Below are 27,983 nucleotides of genomic sequence, written 5' to 3'. Positions count from 1 at the left end.
TGCCTACAGATTTGGTGTCAGAATGGTCGCGCCTACTGCCTACAGTATAATGGGGTGGCAGTACAGATTCAAACAGCTCAATTCACTGTCAGCAATGACTAGGGAAAAAGGAAATGTAGTGATAGTGGTATAGGCTACATCTAGTGCACCGTTTAACTTTTAGTTCCGAAAATTAGAAATAAACGAAAATCTCGAGCAATAAATATGTTCACTTCTATGATGATATGGTTCTTGGTGTAAAAACAGGATAAAAGCAGAGTAGTTTGTAACTCACTTCCTTCGACCTAGTGTAGACGAAAGTGAGACAACAGAAACCTACAGGAACGAATATATTAACCAGCTAAAATATCAGACTGGAAATAAGAGTTTAGAAGTAAGTATGAATGACTGTTAGCCAGGAAATGAAATTAAACAAAATATACTACACTATTAGACGAAATGAAGGAATATTTCGTTCTTGGAAGCAAAATAACGCAACACGGACGTAGCAACGGTGGTACAAGAAGCAGAGTAACACGAGCAAAGAGAACATCTCTCGCTTATCGAAGTCTTCTAGGATCAAACAGAAGCTTCGATGCGAGGAAGAAATTTCTTACAATGAAGATACGCTGCACAACATCATAACAGAGTGAATCAAGGACTCAGGGAAAACCGGAACAGAAAGAATCGTAAACTCAGCGAAGACCGGAACAGTAAGGAGTAGCAACTTTTGAAACATTCAAAGATGCTGAAATTTAAGCAGACTACTAAGATAAAAAAGTGTGAAGATCTTCCACAGAAACGGCATAGAAAGCAAAATATGGCAAACAATGACAAGATGAAGGGCTAGAGGTAGGACGCTTTTAAAATACCAAGGAATGTTCTGTATCCCACCTGGAAGGCGGCATATGGATCTGCCCCTGAAAACTGTAGGGTAGGCCGAATGTAGGAAGCGAGTAAGAGCAGGTGAGATAAAGCTCTCGGTACTGCAAGTAAAGTAAAAGTGGTTTTTTACTATAGCTCAACACAATAATAAACGTGAATACATAACTTTTTATTGAGGAGCACGTAGTTGCGGAGTCGGATGCATCAAAGTTAACAGAAGCTACAGAGGCAAAATCTGTAGTGGCTCGCCCACTATGAAAATGAAACAATGTTGGTTGCTTGTCTGCTCGTGATCAAATCGGCTGAATTTGGAGCGGCGCTCGTAGGGCTGCACAGCGCCGGCTAGAGTGCACTGACGTCGGTGTGGATCGTCCGCTCTCGTAGTGCCAACTTAAGAAGTTATACCTACGTCGTGGCATTGTAGCTATCGATACCACAGAATAACTTTCATTGTCTAAGATTCTGCGTGGTGTCTGTTTGTTCGAAGTCGTGTCTCCCTACCACTTTCGCGCAACGACGCTCTGAGCGTGTTTTTTTAGGGAATTGACTAGTTTGAACCTGGGATCTGTTGCTGGTAAGGAGACGCCAGACCACACATGACATGTAGAGTTCAGAAGAGTTCAGTGAGACTAGCGATGATATAATCAAATACTTAATGAATTCACGTCAGCTCCACTGCACTCCCTGTAAAAGAATCTTAATACTAACTAAGTTTAGTGGAAGGGGTTCAAGGCTTTCCTATTTTTAGTTAGCTGGTAAAATAACGTGGAAAAAGCAGTTAAGTTTACCATTGGAAATTTTATTCTACTCACAAAACATTGTTTATAAATTGCACTATTGATAAAAGGAAATGTTTTAACACAGGATGATAAAAACCAACTGCGTTCAACAAAAATGTGAACGAATATTCCCTGAATGGGTTTCCAAGTTCTACAATGGATCGAAGGATGACCTATGCCATATCACATCTATAATCTAGGTGTAAATTAAGTTTCACAAAAGAGAAAACTATCAAAATGGTCTACAGTGACCCTCAATTATCTTTAATTACTTCTCTAACTTGTCGTAAATTACAGTGGCTGATGTGGCTTCTCAATTATTATATAACAGAAAAATCATTGCATCTCAGATTTTTTAACTTCCATAGCAAATGTGAATACCATGAGCTTTAATTGACGATCGACACTAGTATTACGCAAAAAGGGGCTGTAACAGATGAGACTTGTGCAGTTCTGAGTGAAGCTTTATGCACTGTTATGCGGCATCGTGTGCGATCATTACCTTGTCGTTGGTTAGGCAGCGTCAGGGGGCGGTGGGCGCGCAGCTCCACACCTCGCCCTCTCGGAAGCAACTGTTTTCTAACTTCTCCTTACTACAATTTACCGACGTTGCTTTAAAAAAAGCTATCTGGCTGTGTTTTCAACTGACCAATCAGGGTCTCAATGTTAACCTTAAACTCCGCCTACAAAATTCTGTCTATCCAATGAGAAACGTTATACTTTTCGTGGTGGGGCAATGTTTTTAACGTTTGCAACGTAACAGAGTCGCGAAAAAGTCTCACGATAAAACTTGCAGCTGGTGTGGCCCTTTTACTGATACCGTAAGATCGATACTGTTCTTCTGGAGGGCTCTATCTTTTAACATGGGCTGGGGGGGGGTGGTTTTGGCGGTCGGCTGCCGACGTGGGTGTCCGTCCCTTATCGTAGGGCCTCCTAGCCTACACGATTCTGCTCTCCGCTTCTGTTCTCGTTTCTCCTCTCGGAACTGCGTCTGTTTCACGATGAGAAGGTATGACAAGCATTTAGGCGTTCTTGTGTTAGTCTGTGGTATTCCATTTGCTCACTCGTTGATAGTATTACTTTGGTTAATTTAATGTCAGGATTTATTTGGAGCTTTTTGACATACTGCCGGATCTGCTATCATGTCAGTGTTTTCATGGAAGGTGTTGGATTTGCCTGACACCTTACAATTGTAGCAGAGAGTGCTGTACCCTGCGACATTACTCAAACTCTCGGATCTAGCCAGTTCTGTAATATGAGTTTAATACATTTTATTATACCATTTTTGAACAACGGTATTCCAGTTTTTTTGCTACATTCCGCTCAAAAATTATAAAATTTATTCTAGAAATTATGGTTTTTCACAATGTACACTACTGGCCATTAAAATTGCTACGCCACGAAGATGACGTGCTACAGACGCGAAATTTAAGCGACAGGAAGAAGATGCTGTGATAAGCAAATGATTAGCTTTTCAGAGCATTCACACAGGGCTGGCGCCGGTGGCGACACCTACAACGTGCTGACATGAGGAAAGTTTCCAACTGATTTCTGATACGCAAACAGCAGTTGACCGGCGTTGCCTGGTGAAACGTTGTTGTTGTGCCTCGTGTAAGTAGGAGAAATGCGTACCATCACGTTTCCGACTTTGATAAAGGCTGGATTGTAGCGTATCGCGATTGCGGTTTATCGTATCGCGACAGTGCTGCTCGCGTTGGTGGAGATCCAATGACTATTAGCAGAATATGGAATCGGTGGGTTCAGGAGGGTAATACGGAACTCCATGCTGGATCCCAACGGCCTCTTATCACGAGCAGTCGAGATGGCAGGCATCTTATCCCCATGGCTGTAACGGATCGTGCAGCCACGTTTCGATCCCTAAGTCAACAGATGGAGACGTTTGCGAGACAACAACCATCTGCACGAATAGTGCGACGACGTTTGTAGCAGTATGGACTATCATCTCGGAGACCATGGCTGCGGTTACCCTTGACGCTGCATCACAGACAGGAACGCCTGCGATAGTGCACTCAACGACGAACCTGGGTGCAGGAATGGCAAAACGTCATTTTTTCGGATAAATCCAGGTTCTGTTTACAGCATCATGATGGTCGCATCCGTGTTTGGCGATATCGCAGTGAACGCACATTGGAAACGTATATTCGCTATCGCCATACTGGCGTATCACCCGGCGTGATGGTATGGGGTGCCATTGGTTACACGTCTCGGTCACCTCTTGTTCGCACTGACGGCACTTTGAACAGTGGACGTTACATTTCATATGTGTTACGACCCGTGGCTCTACCCTTCATTCGATCCCTGCGAAACCTTACATTTCAGCAGAATAATGCACGAGCGCATGTTGCAGGTCCTGTACGGGCCTTTCTGGATACAGAAAATGTTCGACTGTTGCCCTGGCCAGCACATTCTCCAGATCTCTCACCAACTGAAAACGTCTGGTCAATGGTGGCCGCGCAACTGGCTCGTCACAATACGCCAGTCACTATTCATGATGAACTGTGGTATCGTGTTGAAGCTGCATGCGCAGTTGTACCTGTACACGCCATCCAAGCTCTGTTTGACTCAATGCCCAGGCGTATCAATGCCATTATTACGGCCAGAGGTGGTTGTTCTGTGTACTGATTTCTCAGGATTTATGCACCCAAATTTGCGTGAAAATGTAATCACATGTCAGTTCTAGTATAATATATTTGTCCAATGAATACCGGCTTATCAACTGCATTTCTTCTTGTTGTAGCAATTTTAATGGCCACTAGTGTAAAAACATGTTCCGAGGGATATCATTATGATGTACGTAAGAATATATATTCTGTTTTTAATTAAAAAATTAAAGCGTTTCTATCGAGAAACTGTTGTGAGTAGTGCAGCATTTAACCTAAGTTAATACCAAAGCCGGAGTGCGACTCATTTGTGTTCCAAAGTTATTTGGTACAGCTACAATAATATAACATATTAATAAGTTCATAAAAATAAATATTTTCCAAAAATGGGAACTGCAAAGATTCCATAATAAATTCCATACAATAATAGGGGTGAGGCAAATTTCGGTAAATCTGACGGGAGTGCATTGTCCACGTAATCTTGTACCGCAGGCAGCTCCTTAGCGACCAGGCTGGGTTAGTTGTAGGGTAAGGGCGTAGCAGCAGCGACAAAACCGCGCATAGCGGCCCGGCATATCGCAAACAGCCCCGTGTGTTTGTGTGTATGTGTATGTATATGTGTACGTGTGTGTTTGTGCGCCTTCATGGCCTCAGCTAGCAGCGCCGCGGCGTCGTGGAGCGGCGCAGCCATTCCGCCCGGCAGCAATCTCTGCAAGGGGAGTCCCCGGGGAGCCGCAGGTAGCGGCTATCGGGGGTTCACCGCGTGCGCGGATTACACAACACCGCCGCCGCGCTGATAACCGCAAATGTTTGCCCTAACCGCCTTACCGCCGCCTAATTTATTTCGTTAGCCAAACGAGGTCAGCTCCTCCTCGGCGCTGCAAGATGCGCGCTCCGGACACCCCCCTCCCACGCCTCGACCGCGCGATTCAATTAGGCGCCTGATATACGGGCCTCCAACCTGGCCGGCCGCGAGCACTGCGCCGGTGCGGTGCGTGCTCCTCATTTCTGATTCAGCGCCCGCCTGATCGTAAATATCGAATACTCGCAAGTATCGACACAGCTTGTATCTTCGCATTTGTGTTCGCATCTATGCGTGCTGGGCGACTCGAGTTATACGCATGCCGCTACTTTAGAGCACTGTTGCCAACTTCTCCAATATTTCACTGACAATAGTGCCGCAGCATAATTTTGATTAAAGATTTACATAATTTGTTTACCGTAAAACTTTTCCGTTCTTGGTCTGGCGTAACCTGTGGCACAATTTTGAGCAGTGGTCTGGATTAGCAGCCCACACACAGGAGATTCTTCGATGCGCAGCTCGACCAGACCATGTGCATCATCACAAACCCATATCATAAACACTTTAACCTTCCGGTTGCCTATTCTCAGTCATGCCGCCGGAGTGGCCGAGCGGTTCTAGGCGCCTCAGTTTGGAACCGCGCGACCGCTACGATCGCAGGTTCGAATCCTGCCTCGCGCATGGATGTCCTTAGATTAGTTAGGTTTAAGTAGTTCTAAGTTCTAGAGGACTAATGACCTCAGATGTTAAGTCCCATAGTGCTCAGAGCCATTTATTCTGTCATATAGCTCACACAAGTTTGCGGCGAGAATCTGATTTCAAGCGCGAGTTTACAAAAACAGCTGAGGATACTTATCTCCCTGTACATGAGGACATTCCTGCACTCAGTAAAAAATGAATTCGCTCCCGTATCCACTTCTAAATTTTGGTGGACAACGGAGTAACACTGAAAGGCCGATAGCCAGATATGTGGCAGAACAACTACATCTCAGAGCAGCTTAACGAATCCTGGATCTGATCCAGGCCACCAGGTTTTCAAGAGCACCGCACGATTGTGCTCAATAGAATTAGGACGATCGGTGGAAAATGTGCTGACTCGTTGTACAAATGGATACTAATAACATCTCCACGCTATGATTGCGGTGCAGAATAATTAACTGTTCAGCACGTCATAGGACAACACACACACACACACACACATATACAGTATATATATATATATATATATATATATATATATATATATATATATATATGTTAAGTCCCATAGCGCTCAGAGCCATTTATTCTGTCATATGGCTCATATAAGTTTGCAGCGAGAATCTGCTTTCAAGCGCGAGTCTACAAAAACAGCTGACAATAGTGCAGCTCCCTTGGGGGAGCCTGTACTCTCTAGAGAGCGAGTCTTAAAGTAGCGAAGAGGGGTTGCGGTTGTGTTTGAGAAGTATTTCTGTATATATGTAAATTATGTGTACCCTTACGGATATGGGAATTCTTATTGCGCCAACATTAATTGCTACAAGTGCCTGTTCTTTGGTACTTAACCTAAAAATTGTGCTCTGTTTATGAGTACGACTGTTCAAGTTAGACGTCTATAATTTTACGATAATTTTATTTTATTTTCAAGGATTTTGGATCTACACATTTTTATTCAGTACCCTCACAGATTTCCATGCAATTACACAATCACAGCTAAGCTCTACATCTACATCTACATGGATACTCTGCAAATCACATTTAAGTGCCTGGCAGAGGGTTCATCGAACCACCTTCACAATTCTCTATTATTCCAATCTCGTATAGCACGCGGAAAGAATGAACACCTGTATCTTTCCGTACGACCTCTGATTTCCCTTATTTTATCTTGGTGATCGTTGCTCCCTATGTAGGCCGGTGTCAACAAAATATTTTCACATTCGGAGGAGAAAGTTAGTGATTGGAATTTCGTGAGAAGATTCCGTCGCAACGAAAAACAGCTTTCTTTTAATGATGTCCAGCCCAAATCCTGTATCATTTCTGTGACACTCTCTCCCATATTTCGCGATAATACAAAACGTGTTGCCCTTCTTTTAACTTTTTCGATGTACTCAGTCATTCCTATCTGGTAAGGATCAAACACCGTGCAGCAGCATTCTAAAAGAGGGCGGACAAGCGTAGTGTAGGCAGTCTCCATAGTAGGTCTGTTACAGTTTCTAAATGTCCTGCCAATAAAACGCAATCTTTGGCTAGCCCTCCCCACAACATTTTCTATGTTCTCCTTCCAATTTAAGTTGTTCGTAATTGTAATACCTGGGTATTTAGTTGAATTTACGACTTTTAGATTAGACTGATTTATTGTGTAACCGAAGTTTGAGTTCCTTTTAGCACTAATGTGGATGACCTCACATTTTTCGTTATTTAGGGGCAACTGCCACTTTTCGCACCATTCAGATATTTTTTCTAAATCGTTTCGCAGTTTGTTTTGGTCTTCTGATGACTTTATTAGTCGATAAACAACAGCGTCATCTGGAAACAACTGAAGACGGCTGCTCAGATTGTCTCCAAAATCTTTTATATAGGTAAGGAACAGCAAAGGGCCTATAACACTACTTCGGGGAACGCCAGAAATCACTTCTGTTTTACTCGATGACTTTCAGTCAGTTACTACGAACTGTGACCTCTCTGACACGAAATCACAAATCCAGTCACGTAACTGAGACGATATTCCATAAGCACGCAATTTCACTACGAGCCGATTGTGTGGTACAGTGTCAAAAACCTTCCGAAAATCCAGAAATACGGAATAGATCTGAAATCCCTTGTCAATAGCACTCAAAACTTCATGTGAATAAAGAGCTAGTTCCGTTTTACAGGAACGATGTTTTCTGAACCCATGTTGAATGTGTGTTAACAGACCGTTTTATTCTCGGTAATTCATAAAGTTCGAACACAATATTTGTTCTAAAATCGTGCTGCATATCGACGTTAACGATATGGGCGTGTAATTTAGTGGATTACTCCTACTACCTTTCTTGAATATTGATGTGAGCTGTGCAACTTTCCAGTCTTTGGGTACGGATCTTTCGTCGAGCGAACGGTTGTCTATAACTGTTAAGTATGGAGCTAATGCATCAGCATACTCCGAAAGGAACCTAACTGGTATACAGTCTGGACCAGAAGACTTGCTTTTATTAAGTGATTTAAGTTGCTTCACTACTCCGAGGATATTTACTTCTACGTTACTCATGTTGGCAGCTGTTCTCGATTAGAATTCTGGAATATTTACTTCGTCTTCATTTGTGAAGGCATCTTGCAAAGCTGTGTTTAGTAACTCTGCTTTGGCAGCACTGGGCACTTCAGTCTGGGGCAGAGCGACCGCTACGGTCGCAGGTTCGAATCCTGCCTCGGGCATGAATGTGTGTGATGTCCTTAGGTTAGTTAGGTTTAATTAGTTCTAAGTTCTAGGCGACTGATGACCTCAGAAGTTAAGTCGCATAGTGCGCAGAGCCATTTTTTGGCAGCACTGTCTTCGATAATATCTCCATTGCTATCGTGCGTAGAAGGCATTGATTGTTTCTTGCCGCTAACATACTTCACATACGACCAGAATCTCTTTGGATTTTCTGTCAGGTTTCGAGACAAAATTTTGTTGTGGAAACTGTTATAGGCATCTCGCATTGAAGTCCGCGCTGAATTTCGAGCTTCTGTAAAAGCATTCTCTCTGTGTTAGCTTGGAATTGTCTGTTTTCATAGTCTTATTGTGTATGTTTTATGTGTTTGTACGTTTTATGAGAGTTTGTCAGTTGCCACGTATGGACAGTTCAGTGACCTGGAAAAGTCGTAAAATTGTATCGTCTTACCAAGCACGTCAAGATTGTCGGTGAGAGACACTGGCCAAAACTAACGGCTATAAGCTTGTGTAAATGTTATAATTTTCTGTAAAGAGCAACAATGAGCTCGAGTGATTTCGATGTTTTCTATTTTTTGGAAGGGGAGGGTGTGGAGGTTTACTGACAGAGTCCACTAGCAGCTCCTCGCTCACTTATCTTCCCAAAAAGGCAGCCCAAAAACAACTAATGGTGTTGGATTCATTTTGATGAGAAGTTGCAGGCTTCTGTTATTGTAGTAGGACTGTTCAATGACTGAATCTTGAAGAAAAAACTTTTGGTGTAGATGCCCAGAAGATCTACATTTTCTCATGTTCCGGAAACTGATTGTCCTAAGAAAATAAAAGGCAGTTTTTGCAAGGTGCTTGACGAAAAGAACGAGGAGGAGCCGCAGGAAGATCCTGCAGTCACTACTGGTTACCTCAATGGTCGTGTTGGGTCGCCGCTACTGGTTATCTGAATGGTCGTGTTGGGTCGCCACTACTGGTTATCGGAATGGTCGTGTTGGGCTGCCACTACTGGTTATCTCGATGGTCGTATTGGGTCGCCACTACTGGTTATCTCAATGGTCGTGCTGGGGCGCCACTACTGGTTATCTCGATGGTCGTGTTGGGTCGCCACTACTGGATAACTCAATGGTCGTGTTGGGTCGTCACTACTGGTTATCTCGATGGTCGTGCTGGGTCGCCACTACTGGTTATCTCAATGGTCGTGTTGGGGAGCCACTACTGGTTACCTCAGTGGTCATGTTGGGTCGCATGCAGGTGGCTGTCGATGCCACGCCAGAGAGAGCACACGTGTATTTAAGGGGCGGACCCCACTACAATGGGGAGCAACACATTTTTAAAAAATCTAACATTTGCCATGGTGACACAGACACCAGCAAGTGGTGAGTATGTGTGTTACTGCGCACACCGTCCCACTTGCATAGTGAAATTGATTAAACAGCTAGTTTCCATTTCAAAGCATCAGTTTTAAAGTTTGCCACAACAAGAAAAACCTTAGGTTTTCTAGTAATTATGTGCAAATACCACGAAAAATTACTTACATGATCCGACCGTTAGAACGCTTTTGGAACTGGCACGTTTTCAAAAAATAAAATACGTAGGATGTGACATTCAGCTCAAGAATGAAACTGTCTCAGTAGGCAGGAAGTCGAAACTCTTGATTATGAGAATTAATATAAGAATAAAGAGGACTATCACAATAAATTAAAGCAGAAGTTGAGAATCTTCGAAACCAAAAAAGAACGTTAACATACGGACAGAAGAAAATTTGTAGCAAATATATCACAAATATGAGGAAAAAAATTCATAGAAAATATTAAACCCGTCGAGGCAGTTTCTAAAGAGAAGGCAATGGTTTCAAGCAAACTGTAATCGGAAGATGAATGAGTATAGGAAAACAAACAAAATTACTCGGAGGATAGTGTCTACCGTCTACGGAGAAAAACAGCTGAAAACTCACTGTTCATGAATAAAATAAAAGTGGGGGAACTACCCGTATTAAAAATTTGCTGTACACATACGATAAACATAATGTTAACGTTTATGGTTGGCTCCAGAAGTGGACTGATGGCTTAATTTGTGTGTCACATCTGTTGCAGCATGTTGCTTCATAATGTCTGTACTATCGAAATGGGCAAATAACAAATAAACGGAAAAATTTGCCTCCTAAGATGGACAATGTTTTCTTTTGAAAGATGTATGGAGAGTGTTGAACACGTAAAAACAAGTGTTGGTTTTCATTTGGTAACTTTTGTCTGCATGGTAATGTATTTCTTTATTAACTTACTATACAAAAATTTCTGTTCACCTTACACAAAAAACTTGCGATCACTCATTGCTGAAAACGCTACAAGTACACAATTGCTGTTATTAATCCACTCCCAAAATGTACTTTTCCCTAGGAGTTCATACTTTTCCCTCACTTCACATTACTTTCGGCGTTACTCTGTGCTTTCTGATCTAACAGCTTTTCTCTTCCCACGTTACACAAAATTTAAATCAATAAACGCTACTTATCTCTATTTTGGTCTGCCCTTGCTTCTCTTATTGACAGATGTTGTAACCTCCCCACAAAATTAAACTAATATTATTGGTTAATTACTCTGATTTAGTGTAACCTCAAAACAAAATTCTTTCACAGTGTAACCTCCCCACAAAATTCATTTACATTTAATCTACCCACAAAATTCTTTCTGATTCAATCTAAGCTCAAAATTCATTCACATTTAGCGTAACCTCAAAACAGAAAAATTCCTAAACCTCTCAACAATAAAAATTATAATTATGTCGTTCACATTCAGTATAACATCCCAATAAAAAATAAATTCAGTAACCTGGTAATAATACAATGTAACTAACCTCTCAATTAAATTGTCGCTCACTTATGACTTTTTCAATAATTCACTGTGAATTTAACCTGGTAAATTTTGGACGACAGCTGTGCTGCGTCATGGCCCTGAAAGATCCTTCTGAATAAAAAAAAAGGAAAAAATTCTTACCTCAATGAAATCGCCGGATATATCTGCTCTTACAATATTTTTTTCCGGCACAGCTCTGTGCAATGCTGGCCGACCTATCTGTCTTTCATGAAAGGAAGCAACTGATTTTTCTATTGCAAAAATCGGGATGATCATGGATAGGAGAAATTAGTAACTTCTTTAAATTGAAATGAATGGGTGTTAAAAGTTACTTTTTAACAGGAAGGTTATTATTAAGAGAGTTTTAAAACATTTACATGCGACTTGAGATAACATTAATACATATGCGCGAGGCTGCTTTTTACCTTATACAATAATACTCAGGCTCCGGCATCGCTGCACCACGACCGGGCAAGCCAACACGATACACCATACCAGACCAGAGCAGACTCCAGGCTAGCAACAACTTACTGCTACAGCTACACAGTTCCTACTGCAGTCAACACTGCTCTCTGGTCAGAGACCTCGCATATCGCAGGCAGCGCATGAGCAATACATCGAAATTACATCTGCTCGGACCTCTTACAATGTGTAATTGGTGGTACTCTTATGTAGTACCTTTTCTCAGCCATATTCATTTAAGTATATTATTTCACACCGCTTTATCTAAACTGCTCAACAAAAATTTCGTACAACCGGGTTATCTGCAAACGTAGGTGGGCTTCGACCCAAGGAGAGCAGGGAAAGGAATAATACGTTTCATGAGACTGAAGATAATGACTTTATTGTGAAATTAAAATAATACACTAACCAAATTAAAGGCACTGTTAGAAATTGTGGGTCTTCGTACAGCCCTGCAATCAAAGTCTGCTGTTGGATAACGTTTAATACCATTTCGATTTCTTAAAAATATTTTTCTGTTATTGAGCCGGGTGGCGTCGTCCTGAAGGTGCTATATTTCGGCAAGCCGACTTCTTGCCATCCTCAGGTTCGTCGCCGCCTTCGCATTGCCTCCCGCATCCGCGGACAGCCTCTAGCTCGACGTTCAAATAGCTCTAAGCACTATGGGACTTAACATCTGAGGTCATCAGTCCCCTAGAACGTAGAACTACTTAAACCTAACTAACCTAAGGACATCACACACATACATGCCCGAGCCAGAATTCGAACCTGCGACCGTGGCCTAGGTCGCCGTCCGCAGATGCAGACACGGCACGGTGCTATGAGAAGAATATCAACGGGGTTCGGTCAGATAACCTCAGTCGCGCTGCCACCTGCGCCGGTTTGGGGTTTCTGCAGGCGTGGTGACAGTACGTCTTCGTCCTCTTCTTCTACCACGACGGGAGCCTATTTACATGTCGACTGCCGCTATACTTTGACCTTGCTCAAATTCCAGCCCAATCTGTATTGAAATACGCTCTGTTTATTAGTTCGTCGTGTTCACAGCGAGGAAATGTCCGAAGCCCGCTAGTGAACAGAGAACGTGAAATCTCGGACTAGGACAGTCTAACAGCAGAATTTCAGCACCAGCAGACTGTGTTCGTTGCGAGAGATAACTTCAAATTCCAGATACATGGTGCCTTAGGATCAAAGAAGCCGAGACCATAGCCAGCTCAGGATGAAGAGAAACCTGCTGTAATGGTGCTTAACCCACGCGTCGGGAGCATGTCAACAAAAAGAGTAAGATTTCTGAGGTGTTCCACTCACCAGCTAAGACAAAATCTTTGTCGGGATCAGCCAGGAACGACCTACGACACCGGAGAGCGGGTGTTTAACGCATCCTTTGCCCATGTGGGGAGACGTATATAGGCCTGACTATCCGGACGGAGCAGGACAAATGCAGTGAGCATAAACACGATACAGGCAACAAACAGCCGACAGTGTCCACTATGGCAGAGCTCTGTGTTCCCCACGGACATGTTTTAAGTTACGACGGAAAGTAACTGTTGGAACAGTCCAACATTTTAGCACTTATACTTTCGCAAGTCCATCTTGAACACGTAGATTTCTTTACACTTTATGACCGGTTTCGGCTTATCGCCATCTTCAGATCTGTTGTAAATATTCTGTAAGTGCCGGCCGGGGTGGCCGAGGGGTTCTAGGCGCTACAGTCTGGAACCGCGCGTCCGCTACCACCGCAGGTTCGAATCCTCTTTGGGGTATGTTACGTTTAAGTAGTTCTAAGTTCTAGGGGACCGATGACCTCAGAAGTTAAGTCCCATAGTGCTCAGAGCCATTTGAACCATTTATTCTGTAAGTGATTAGGTTCAATTAATTAAGATTAAATCTATTAGACGTCTTAGTGATACATGAAATACAGAATATAAAATTTTTATAGCCATACAAACCGGTAAAATATTCTGATGTAAATCATCATCAAATTAAACATGCGCGTGCTAATACTCAGATTGCGTCAGTATTTGTACAAAAACCAAAAACCAGCAGAGGGCACTTTAGCCGGAGTACATAGTAACCAGTGTTGCCAATATAAAGATTAAAATGCGGTATGCATTGTCTTTAGTTACAAATTTTTTCTCCTTGGCTAGACGAGCGTCTGTCATGAACAACAAATACTGATATACTATATGTGAAATGAGACCCATACTTGAAATCCATAAAAAGTACAAATAATATACAATACAGCCGTTAGCCTGGTTAGGTAACATGTCACTTTTACGAATGCCAGTATAAAAAGTATAAAATAAAAATTAAAAAATCATAAAATCTTCTTTTCTAAGATCAGTTAACAGTGAACGAAATCGTAATACAATTAATAAATTAGTGACCCTTAATTAAAAATAGAAAATTGATAATCGATATTATATTAGAGTGCAGTATCGATGGCGAATATGACGTGGCTTCTCTGCACGACTTCCTTGTTTTCCTGTGGTTGAGCTCATGGAGGACGGCCATGTCTCCTTGACGCCGGCGGCCGGCACACGCCAATCCGCTGGGGTGCTCCACGCTACTCAAACTAGTACGTCTCTGAATATATCAAAATAAGCATTCAGATTAAACTCATTCTGTTCCTTCAGCAGCAATTCCGGTTGTTGTTTCCTGTGCACATAAATCTCCATTTCTTCGAGCAGGTTCATTAACTGTCTCTTTGGCGCCCTATGCAACACTTTCATATTACTGTCTATACGTCCTACTGAATGTCTTTCTCTGTCCAAAATTGTACCGAAAGCACTCTTATTTTGATTATATGTATGTTCTCTAAAACGAGTCTGGAAATTTATCACAGTCCTGGCAGCTAATCTTATAAACACCAGATCCCATATATTTACTGCAGTCGTTGCCAAATTTGTGCCGTAGCTTACAACCAACTGTACCTTTCGTTTGAAACACAATTTTTTTATCGTTTTTCAGAAAGCCTGCGCAGTTCCGTCTACAAACACACCATTGTATGACATGACCACAAACATCTTGCGCGCTGGTTCTATTAGCTTCTTCCTGTCACATATTTTTGATTTTAGTTATTAATAAAGTTTCATTACGTCACGATGTTTATGAAATGATCGCGGACTGATATACAGACTTTATGTCTTGTAAGTAGGCTGTTTAGGCTTTCTTATTGTTAACTCCACGTAGCGCTCTGTATGAAAATCACTGGCTGTGCTGTGTGCAGTCTGCGGCTAGTTTGCATTGTTGTCTGCCATTGTAGTGTTGGGCAGCTGGATGTTAACAGCGCGTAGCGTTGCGCAGTTGGAGGTGAGCCGCCAGCAGTGGTGGAAGTGGGGAGTGAGATGGCGGAGTTTTGAAATTTGTAAGACTGGATGTCATGAACTGCTATATATATTATGACTTTTGATGACTATTAAGGTAAATACGTTGTTTGTTCTCTATTAAAATCTTTCATTTGCTAACTATGCCTATCAGTAGTTAGTGCCTTCCGTAGTTTGAATCTTTTTTGTAGCTGGTAGTAGTGGCGCTCGCTGTATTGCAGTAGTTCGAGTAACCAAGATTTTTGTGAGGCAAGTGATATGTGAAACGTATAGGTTAATGTTAGTCAGGGCCATTCTTTTGTAGGGATTTTTGAAAGTCAGATTGCGTTGCGCTAAAAACATTGTGTGTCAGTTTATGTCCAGTCACGTATATAATTTTTCTAAGGGGACGTTTCAGTCTTCAATTGATAAGTCCAACTTTTTCCGCGTCCGTTTTGTAAAAGGGGCTTTACAGACGACGAACTAATAAATGGTGACAGCGCCTTCCAAATGAGCAAGGCCATGGGCAGTCAAAGCACAACTGCACTGTGACGTACGTGGAAATCGGGAAGTGTCACGGAAGCTGAAGAGGACAAGGACGTATTATCACTGGTTCGGCAGAGACCTGCGTCCTGCGCTGGTGGCAGCGGTTCAAGCCCCGTTGACGCCCTTCCTCCTCCACAGTGTAGGGTCCACACTGGGACACTGCCGCTAGAGGCTACCGGTTCGGAGGTGGGTGGGGGAGGGGGCGTGTTACGTACATGCAAACATAAAAAGAATCAGATAGATAAACAAAACCCAATTTAAAACATAGTAGAAGGGTCAAGGTCAAAGCCCTGTGGTGCTTCTGTGAGATAAAATACAGATGTTGCTTGCTGTTGTGGTCTTCAGTCCTGAGACTGGTTTGATGCAGCTCTCCATGCTACTCTATCCTGTGTAAACTTCTTCATCTTCCAGTACCTACTGCAACCTACATCCTTCTGAAACTGCTTAGTGTATTCATTTCTTGGTCTCCTTTTACGATTTTTACCCTCCACGCTGCCCTCCAATACTAAATTGGTGCTCCCTCGATGTCTCAGAACATGTCCTGCCAACCGATCCCTTCTTCTAGTCAAGTTGTGCCACAAACTCCTCTTCTCCCCAATCCTATTCAATACCTCCTCAATAGATATGTGATCTACCCATCTAATCTTCAGCATTCTTCTGTAGCACCACATTTCGAAAGCTTCTATTCTCTTCTTGTCTAAACTATTTATCGTCCACTTTTCACGTCCTTACACGGCTACACTCCATAAAAATACTTTCAGAAACGACTTCCTGACATTTAAATCTATACACGATGTTAACAAATTTTTCTTCTTCAGAAACGCTTTCCTTGCCATTGCCAGTCTACATTTTATATCCTCTCTGCTTCGACCATGATCAGTTATTTTGCTCCCCAATAAGAAAACTCCTTTACTACTTTAAGTGTCTCATTTCCTAATCTAATTCCCTCAGCATCTCCCGACTTAATTCGACTACATTCCATTATCCACGTTTTACATTTGTTGATGTTCATCTTATACCCCCCTTTCAAGACACTGTCCATTCCGTTCAACTGCTCTTCCAAGTCCTTTTCTGTCTCTGACAGAATTACAATGTCATCAGCGAACCTCAAAGTTTTTATTTCTTCTCCATTGATTTTAATACCTACTCCGAAATTTTCTTTTGTTTCCTTTATTGCTTGCTCAATATACAGATTGAATAACATCGGGGATAGGCTACAACCCTGTCTCTCTCCCTTTCATGTCCCTCGACTCTTATAACTGCCATCTGATTTCTGTACAAATTGTAAATAGCCTTTCGCTCCCTGTATTTTACCCCTGCCACCTTCAGAATTTGAAAGAGAGTATTCCAATCAACATTGTCAAAAGCTTTCTGTAAGTCTACAAATGCTAGAAACGTAGGTTTGCCTTTCCCTAATCTTTCTTCTAAGATAAGTCGTAGGGTCAGTATTGTCTCAGGTGATCCAACATTTCTACGGAATCCAGACTGATCTTCCGCGAGTTCGGCTTCTATCAGTTTTTCCATTCGTCTCTAAAGAATTCGCGTTAGTATTTTGCAGCTGTGACTTATTAAACTGATAGTTCGGTAATTTTCACATCTGTCAACACCTGCTTTATTTGGAATTGGAATTATTATATTCTTCTTGAAGTCTGAGGGTATTTCGCCTGTCTCATACTTCTTTCTCACCAGATGGTAGAGTTTTGTCAGGACTGGCTCTCCCAAGGCTGTCAGTAGTTCTAATGGAATGTTGTCTACTCCCGGGGCCTTGTTTCGACTCAGGTCTTTCAGTGCTCTGTCAAACTCTTAACGCAATATCATATCTCCCATTTCGTCTTCATCTACATCCTCTTCCATTTCCATAATTCAAGTACATCGCCCTTGTATACACCCTCTATATACTCTTTCCGCCTTTCTGCTTTCCCTTCTTTGCTTAGAACTGGGTTTCCATTAAAGCTCTTGATATTCATGCAAGTGGTTCTCCTTTCTCCAAAGGTCTCTTTAATTTTCCTGTAGGCAGTATCTATCTTACTCCTAGTGACATAAGCCTCTGCATCCTTACATTTGTCCTCTAGCCATCCCTGCTTAGCCATTTTGCACTTCCTGTCGATATTATTTTTGCGACGTTTGTATTCCTTTTTGTCTGCTTCATTTACTGAATTGTTATATTTTCTCCTTTCATCAATTAAATTCAGTATTTCTTCTGTTACCCAAGGGTTTCTACTAGCCCTCGTCTTTTTACCTATTTGACCCTCTGCTGCCTTCACTATTTCATCCCTCAAAGCAACCCATTATTCTTCTACTGCATTTCTTTCCCCAATCCCTTATGCTCTCCCTGAAACTCTGTACAACCTCTGATTCTTTCAATTTATCCAGTTCCCATCTTCTTAAATTCCCACCTTTTTGCAGATTCTTCAATTTTAATCTACAGTTCATAACCAATAGACTGTGGTCAGAGTCCACATCTGCCCCAGGAAATGTCTTACAATTTAAAATCTGGTTCCTAAATCTCCGTCTCTCCATTATATAATCCATTTAGTATCTCCAGGGTTCTTCCATGTATACAAACTTCTTTCATGATTCTTGAACCAAATGTTAGCTATGATTAAGTTATACTCTGCGCAAAATTCTACCAGACGGCTTCTTCTTCCATTTCTTAGCCCCAATCCATATTCACCTACTATTTTTCCTTCTCTCCATTTTCCTACTCTCGAATTCCAGTCACGCACGACTATTAAATTTTCGTCTCCCTTCACTACCTGAAGAATTTCTTTTATCTCATCACACATTTCATCAATTTCTTCGTCATCTGCAGAGCTAGTTGGCATATAAACTTGTACTACTGTAGTAGGCGTGGGCTTCGTGTCTATCTTGGCCACAATAATGCGTTCATTATGCTGTTTGTAGTAGCTTACCCGTACTCCTATTTTCTTATTTATTATTAAACCTACTCCAGCATTACCCCTATTTGATTTTGTATTTATAACCCTGTATTCACCTGAACAAATGTCTTGTTCCTCCTACCACTGAACTTCACTAATTCCCACTGTATCTAACTTTAACTTATCCATTTCCCTGTTTAAATTTTCTTACCTATCTTCCCGATTAAGGGATCTGACATTCCACGCTCCGATCCGTAGAACGCTAGTTTTCTTTCTCCTGATAACAACGTCCTCCTGAGTTGTGACCACCCAGAGATCCGAATGGGGGACTATTTTACCTCGGGAATATTTTACCCAAGAGGATGCCATCATCATTTAACCATACAGTAAATCTGGATGCCCTCGAGAATAATTACGGCTGAAGTTTCCCCTTGCTTTCAGCCTTTCACAGTACCAGACAGCAAGGCCATTTTGGTTAGTGTTACAAGGCCAGATCAGTCAATCGTCCAGACTGTTGCCCCTGCAACTACTGAAAAGGCTGCTGCCCCTCTTCAGGAACCACACGTTTGTCTGGCCTCTCAACAGATATCCTGCCGTTGTGGTTGCACCTACGGTACGGCTATCTGTATCGTTGTATCGTTGAGGCACGCAAGCGTTCCCAACGGCACGGTCCATGGTTCATGGGGGGGGGGGGGGGATGCAGATAAATCGAACGAAGATAAGATCGTCCATTACAACCACCTGAAGATGGCAGGAAATCGGCTTTTCGAAACATCGCGTCCTCTGGACGATGGCTGAATAACTTAGAACTATCCAAAATCTTCCTACACCAGGAAAACCTAAAATCACATATTTAGTGCCATGCTGCCCTGACACATGCATTGCAATATTCTGTCCTCATAATAGTTGAGATGCTGCTGCCTCTGGCGACGCTCTTAATATCATCGTGTGTGGTGGGTTCCTGCAACATTTCTCGAACTAGTCGCACTGAGTTGGGGTTCTTGTCCGTAAGTACCGCGAGCCATTCCATTCGTTTGATCCCTGCCTCCTGGAGAAATACGTTCTTGAGGTGGACCCTGTGCACTTGTGCATTGGCATCTTGAAAGACGGGAGCATCACCGTAGTGAATATAGTGCTGGACAGTAGGTGTGCGGCCTTGATCACATCCCTTGAACTACCCCTAGATTATGATAAGTAGCATTCGACCTAAGTACATAATACTGGCCCAGAATATGACTCATCCTTCGTTTCTGTGAACCCGTGGAACTGCATATCTGAGACGTCTATCAGTTCAAGTCTTTTACATGGAACGTTAGTTCATTATCCAAGGAAGACGCGAACAGGAACTGAACGAACCAGCATACCATATATTTTATTATTTATATGTGAAGACTGTGTTCTGAAACAAAGGTCGTACTCTTTTGTTAAACCATGTATTTAATAAGAAAATGATTTTTAAAGATAAAAACCCGTAAGGAAAAGGAAGAAAGAGGAGTATCCCAGAACGTACCACAATTTTCTTGTTAATCCTAAAATGCCACAAATATTAATGAAGCGATATGGAGAGGTAAACCGATGACACAAAAAGTTCTAACAGAGCTACAAGGAAACAGACACTGACTTAGATCAAAGCCATGCGTCTCTTGTTTTTCCCAGTTATGTGGTAATTCCCTCTGGAGGTTTCTGACACTAAGAGGAGCATTATAATTCTGTACTTAGTAATCGTACTCCGAGTCAATGCGAGATGCTTTTAATAGTTTCCACAATGAAAAATTGTCTCAAATTATGGTAGAAAACCCAAAGAGATTCTGGTCGTATGTAAAGTACACCAGTCGCAAAAAACAGTCAATGCCGTCACTGCGCGATAGCGATGGAAATGTTGCCGATGATGGTGCCACTAAAGCGGAGTTACTAAACACAGATTTCCGTAATTCCCTCATGAAAGAAGATGAAGTAAATGTTCCAGAATTCAAAACCAGAACAGCTGTTAGCATGCATGACGTAAAAGTAGATATCTCAAGTGTTGCGAAACAACTCAAATCACTTAAAAAAGGCAAGTCTTCCGGTCCAGATGGTATACCAATATGGTTCCTTTCAGAGTATGCAGATACAATAGCGACTTTCTTAGCAATCATATACAACCGCTCACTTGACGGAAGGTCTGTTCCTAAGGACTGGAAAGTAGGACAGGTCACACCAATATTCAAGAAAGGAAATAGGAGTAACCCATTGAATTACAGACCCACATCACTGACCTCAATTTGCAGTAGGATTTTGGAGCATATGCTGTATTCGAACATTATGAATCACCTTGAAGAAAATGACTTATTGATAAATAACCAACACTGATTCAGAAAATATCGTTCTTGTGCAACACAGCTAGCTCTTTATTCCCATGAAGTAATGAGTGCTGTGGACAAGGGATCTCAGATGGATTCCATATTCCTAGTTTTCCAGAAGGCTTTTGATACCGTTCCTCACAAACGACTGTTCATCAAATTGTTTGCATATGGAGTTTCGTCTCATTTGTGTGACCGGATGGGTGATTTCTTCTCAGAGAGGTCACAGTTCGTAGTGATGGATGGTAAATAATCGAGTAGAACGGAAGTGATATCGTGAGTTCCGCAAGGTAGTGTCATAGGCGCTCTGCTGTTCCTGATATACATAAACGATCTAGCTGATAACCTGAGCAGCCCCCTTAGATTATTTGCAGATGATGCTATAAATTACCATCTAGTAAAATCATCAGACAATCAATTCCAATTACAAAATGATCTAGAGAGAATTTCTTTATGGTGCGCAAAGTGGCAATTGGCACTAAACAAAGAAAAGTACGAGGTCGTCCACATGGGTACTAAAAGAAATCCGATAAATTATGGGTATACGATAAATCTCAGAAATCTAAGGGCTGCCTATTAGACTAAATACCTAGGAATTACAATTACGAGCAAATTAAATTGGAAAGACCACATAGATAATATTGTAGGGAAGGCGAAACAAAGACTGTTCCTTCTTGGCAGAACACTTAGAAGGTGTGACAAACCCACTAAAGAGACAGCCTACATTACACTTGTCCGTCCTCTGCTGGAATATTGCTGTGCGGTGTGGGATCCTTACCAAGTAGGATTGACGGAAGACATCGAAAAAGTACAAAGAAGGGCAGCCCCTTTTGTGTTGTCGCGCAGTAGGGGTGAGAGTGTCACTAATATGATAGGCGAGTTGGGGTGGCAGTCACTGAAACAAAGGCGGTTTTCTTTGCGGCGAGATAAATTTACGCAATTTCATTCACCAACTTTCTCATCCAAATGCGAAAATATTTTGTTGACACCAACCTACGTAGGGAGAAATGATCATCATTAAAAAAATAGGGAAATCAGAGCTCGAACCGAAAGATTTGGATGGTCCTTTTTCCCATGCGCCATTCGAGAGTAGAATGATAGAGAAGTACACTCCTGGAAATGGAAAAAAGAACACATTGACACCGGTGTGTCAGACCCACCATACTTGCTCCGGACACTGCGAGAGAGCTGTACAAGCAATGATCACACGCACGGCACAGCGGACACACCAGGAACCGCGGTGTTGGCCGTCGAATGGCGCTAGCTACGCAGCATTTGTGCACCGCCGCCGTCAGTGTCAGCCAGTTTGCCGTGGCATACGGAGCTCCATCGCAGTCTTTAACACTGGTAGCATGCCGCGACAGCGTGGACGTGAACCGTATGTGCAGTTGACGGACTTTGAGCGAGGGCGTATGGTGGGCATGCGGGAGGCCGGGTGGACGTACCGCCGAATTGCTCAACACGTGGGGCGTGAGGTCTCCACAGTACATCGATGTTGTCGCCAGTGGTCGGCGGAAGGTGCACGTGCCCGTCGACCTGGGACCGGACCGCAGCGACGCACGGATGCACGCCAAGACCGTAGGATCCTACGCAGTGCCGTAGGGGACCGCACCGCCACTTCCCAGCAAATTAGGGACACTGTTGCTCCTGGGGTATCGGCGAGGACCATTCGCAACCGTCTCCATGAAGCTGGGCTACGGTCCCGCACACCGTTAGGCCGTCTTCCGCTCACGCCCCAACATCGTGCAGCCCGGCTCCAGTGGTGTCGCGACAGGCGTGAATGGAGGGACGAATGGAGACGTGTCGTCTTCAGCGATGAGAGTCGCTTCTGCCTTGGTGCCAATGACGGTCGTATGCGTGTTTGGCGCCGTGCAGGTGAGCGCCATAATCAGGACTGCATACGACCGAGGCACACAGGGCCAACACCCGGTATCATGGTGTGGGGAGCGATCTCCTACACTGTCCGTACACCACTGGTGATCGTCGAGGGGACACTGAATAGTGCACGGTACATCCAAACCGTCATCGAACCCATCGTTCTACCATTCCTAGACCGGCAAGGGAACTTGCTGTTCCAACAGGACAATGCACGTCCGCATGTATCCCGTGCCACCCAACGTGCTCTAGAAGGTGTAAGTCAACTACCCTGGCCAGCAAGATCTGCGGATCTGTCCCCCATTGAGCATGTTTGGGACTGGATGAAGCGTCGTCTCACGCGGTCTGCACGTCCAGCACGAACGCTGGTCCAACTGAGGCGCCAGGTGGAAATGGCATGGCAAACCGTTCCACAGGACTACATCAGCATCTCTACGATCGTCTCCATGGGAGAATAGCAGCCTGCATTGCTGCGAAAGGTGGATATACACTGTACTAGTGCCGACATTGTGCATGCTCTGTTGCCTGTGTCTATGTGCCTGTGGTTCTGTCAGTGTGATGATGTGATGTATCTGACCCCAGGAATGTGTCAATAAAGTTTCCCCTTCCTGGGACAATGAATTCACGGTGTTCTTATTTCAATTTCCAGGAGTGTAGTATGTAAATGGTTCGATGAACCCTCTGTCAGGCACTTAAGTGTGAATTGCAAAGTAACCATGTAGATGTAGGTGTGGAAGTTACCTCCCTCTTGGCCAAAGGCCAGACGTAAAGAAGTGAGGAAACACTTAGGTCATTACAGTTTGTGTAATGAGTCTGCGGAACATCCTGTGTCGACCAGTGGGTCATTTGAATGCTAATGGTCCGCAAGGCGCCACAGTGGAGAGAAGATTCCTTGCTCCTTCTGTACTCGTTCTGCGGGATTCTTCACGTAGTAGTTGTAGCATTACCTCGACGAAGATTAGAGCAACAGGCGGGCAGGCGCTTAATGAGGAAAGAAACACCTCATTGAAGGTGAGTGCATACAGCTGGATTTTCTTGTTAAGCAGAAGCTTAGTGTGCTCAGGTTATTTAAATGGATGTGTTCTAGTGAGTGTTTTCATTACTTTGATTATGCCTAAACTATAAATGTACTAGTTTTAAGCAAGCTGCATTATAATTTGATCACACAAACTGCTTATTAATTCCTATACAAGGGAGAGTCAGTGAAAAGTAAAAAGAAAAAAAGATGAGGCAAGATAAAATATTACTGATGTGTTACATAGAAATCATAGAAAATACTGCGTGAGTGAAAATGTTCCTTTTTCGGTACATAGAATCGCACAGAATCCGAGCTATCACTTGGCGAAATTATTCACAATTTTCCTTTCCTTTGGGTCGTCTATGTTCTGATTTTTTATTTGCAGCTCGCCACGACTTCGTGTCCTGTGTCTCGTAACCTAGCAGTAGCAGAAACAATTATACGAAACATCCTCGGTTATTTGTTGGATTCATCCTAATCTCTGTCTTCCCCTAAAATTTTTGTTCTCTGCGATTCGCTCTAGTACCATAGACGTTATTCCCACATGGGGGTCCTATGAACGTAAGTACAGTTACATGTGGAGTTCACATACATACAACCTGCAGGCATTTATTTCAGTAATTATAAATACACTACTGGCCATTAAAATTGCTACACCAAGAAGAAATGCAGATGATAAACGGGTATTCATTGGACAAATATATTATACTAGAACTGACATGTGATTACATTTTCACGCAATTTGGGTGCATAGATCCTGAGAAATCAGTACCCAGAACAACCACCTCTGGCGGTAATAACGGCCTTGATACATCTGGGCACTGAGTCAAACAGAGCTTAGATGGCGTGTACAGGTACAGCTGCCCATCCACCTTCAACACGATATCACAGTTCATCAAGAGTAGTGACTGGCGTATTGTGACGAGCCAGTTGCTCGGGCACATTGACCAGACATTTTCAATTGGTGAGAGATCTGGAGAATGTGCTGGCCAGGTCATCATTCGAACATTTTCTATATCCAAAAAGGCTCGTACAGGACCTGCAACATGCGGTAGTGCATTATCCTGCTGAAATGTAAGGTTTCGCAGGGATCGAATGAAGGGTAGAGCCACTGGTCGTAACACATCTGAAATATAACGTCCACTGTTCAAAGTGCCGCCAATCCGAACAAGAGGTGACCGAGACGTGTAACCAATGGGCACCCCATACCATCACGCCGGGCGATACGCCAGTATGGCGATGACGATTACAAGCTTAAAATGTGCGTTCACCGCGATGTCGCCAAACACGGATGAGACCATCATGTTGCTGTAAACAGAACCTGGATTCATCCGAAAAAATGACCTTTTGCCGTTCGTGCACCCAGGTTCGTCGTTGAGTACACCATCGCAAGTGCTCCTGTCTGTGATGCAGCGTAAGGGTAACCGCAGCCATGGTCTCCGAGCTGATAGTCCATGCTGCTCCAGACGTTGTCGAACTGTTCGTACAATGGTTGTTGTGTTGCAAACGTCCCCATCTGTTGACTTAGGGATCGAGACGTGGCTGCACGATCCGTTACAGCCATGCGGATAAGATGCCTGCCATCTCGACTGCTCGTGATAAGAGGCCGTTGGGATCCAGCACGGCGTTCCGTACTACCCTCCTGAAACCACCGATTCCATATTCTGCTAACAGTCATTGGATCTCGACTACCGCGAGCAGCAATGTCGCGAAACGATGAACCGCAATCGTGATAGGCTACAATCCGACCTTTATCAAAGTCGGAAACGTGATGGTACGCATTTCCTCTCCTTACACGAGGCATCAGAACAACGTTTCACCAGGCAACGCCGGTCAACTGCTGTTTGTGTATGAGAAATCGGTTGGAAACTTTCCTCATGTCAGCACGTTGTAGGTGTCGCCACCGGCACCAACCTTGTGTGAATGCTCTGAAAAGCTAATCATTTGCATATCAATGCATTTTCTTCCTGTCGGTTAAAATTGGCGTCCGTAACACGTCATCTTCGTGGTGCAGCAATTTTAATGTCCAATAGCGTATCCATCTGCCCCACAATAAAACTGTTCCCTCGTAAAGTTTGTTGGTAAGAGTCCATTGCACTTCCAAAGTATCAGGGATATACACTAACACAACACTAGAACGAAAAATCATCTTCACTTCTCGCGGATTAATCGAACTTCGACAAGAAAGGAGTGCAATAGTTACAAAACTTTATTGATTGGCGACTCCATAGTGTCCTGTGTACTACGACCAGATAAGGGGTATACTTGAAAGGAGAGACAGCACTGATCGTATATTTTTGTTTATTATCGCAAAATCGATTTTCGGTCACTTAGTGACCATCTTCAGTGCTGTAATATATAACTTAAATTAGTAAGCACTGGTGTCAATAAGCTTACGGCGATCACATAGACTCTTTTTTTTCCCATAGACTGAGGTCGCTGTTTACATGCACTTGTTCAGCAGACCTCGGTGTGGCGGGGCTTGACACGCCCTCTACGTGACATGTGTCACGTGAAGACATAGTATTACTGGTTTTGCGAGATATTAACACTAAATATCTCTTGTGCATTTGTGAATCGTGCAGTAATTCAAATTTAAAATGTACGTTCAACACATAGCAGACGAAGGGGGAAGGAAATATCTAAAATACATTGGCGTATTATTTTGTTTGAGTCTATGTGATGCCGTAAGCTTATTGAAAGCAGTGCTTACTAATTTAAGTTATATATTACAGCACTGCAGATGGTCACTAAGTGACCGAAAATCGATTTTGCGATAATAAACAAAAATATACGACCAACGCTGTCTCTCCTTTCAAGTTACAAAACTGTTTGATCATTTTCCCACTGAGGTAAAATGTATGGTATGCAGCAGAAATGTTATCAAGTGTACACTGGACAACTCGTTTGACACATTTTGGATGGTTACGATGCAGGACTCATCACTAAAGACAATTCTACTCCAGTCAATGAGATTCCAGGGCGGAGAAATATCTGGAGACGCCCCAGACAGAGGTGGGATATCAACGTGACTGTCTCCCGCCTTACGGCTCGACAACAAAGAGTGATATTCTGGGGTGCCGATAATTTTCATAGGAGGACCATTCTGGTTATCATCCGCAGCACCCTTACATCATACGTCGACGATATCCTACGCTCCGTTCCGTTGGTCTTCATGGCAAGCCATCATGGGTTTACATTTCAGCAAGATATTGCCAGCCCGCACACGGTGAGAATTTCTGATGCTTGTATTCGTGCATTCTAAACCCCTGTCTTGGATAGCAAGTTCCCCGGACCTCTCCCCAATTGAGAACGTTTGGAGCATTATGGGCAGGATCCTCTAACCAGCTACTAACGATCTAACCTGTCAGTTGGAGCGAAGTTGGCCTGATATCTCTCAGGAGGCCATCCAGCAACACTGGCAATCAATGCCAAGCCGAATAATTGCTTGAATAAAGGCCAGAGGTGGACTAGTGCGTTTCTCTATTTGTGAAGCTTTTTCTATTGAAGAAATCAACGAAGTTTTCTGAAACTGTGATCATTCGTTTGTCAGTACATGTAGATCCCATCTACCGATTTCCGTCCCATTCGGGTAATTCCTTCGCGGTGTATCGTTTTGGTTTGTTTCTTTGTTTCTTTATTTTCTTTTTTTCTTTTCGCTTCTTCTTAGAGTGTACGTACACGGTGTAGCTACTAACATTCACGGATATGCGAGGAACCATCATACGAAGCAATAGACTCCAGTAAACATGGGCTGTAACATGCATACCTTAAGAGCTATAGGCACTTCTTCATTTTCTATAATGAGAAACAAATCTCTTCTACTACAACGTCTTTGCTTTCCATGTTGCTAAAGTGCGCGTCATTTATGTTGGCGGCCGAGTTTAGGTTCGTTCTGCGTATCTGACGTCACAAAACACAGTCAGCCAATGAACAGAGAACGACGACGCCACATCTCGACTGCAGTGCAGAGCATGGACGAGTGTCTTCAGTTTTAGAAACGTTCAGTCATAAATAAAGTAATAGAACAAAAGCAATGTCTTGATAGCAGACATTCTTTTATAGAAAGTTTGGAAAAAGCATTCTTTATACCAATTGCTTCATATTCTATTAATTAATTAAACCAAACAAGCAATAAGACTCCTAATTCAGACGATAGCAAGGAAAGGTGTTTGTATCACTCTCACGAACCGCTTTTTCGCAATAAAGAACAGCGGCAATTCTTTATTTCCTATTGTACTTCGACGAAGCGTGAGGAATTCATA

Source organism: Schistocerca piceifrons, chromosome 1, assembly GCF_021461385.2.
Source record: "Schistocerca piceifrons isolate TAMUIC-IGC-003096 chromosome 1, iqSchPice1.1, whole genome shotgun sequence".
In the NCBI taxonomy this organism is placed as follows: domain Eukaryota; kingdom Metazoa; phylum Arthropoda; class Insecta; order Orthoptera; family Acrididae; genus Schistocerca; species Schistocerca piceifrons.
Note: the sequence above shows the minus strand (reverse complement) of the source record.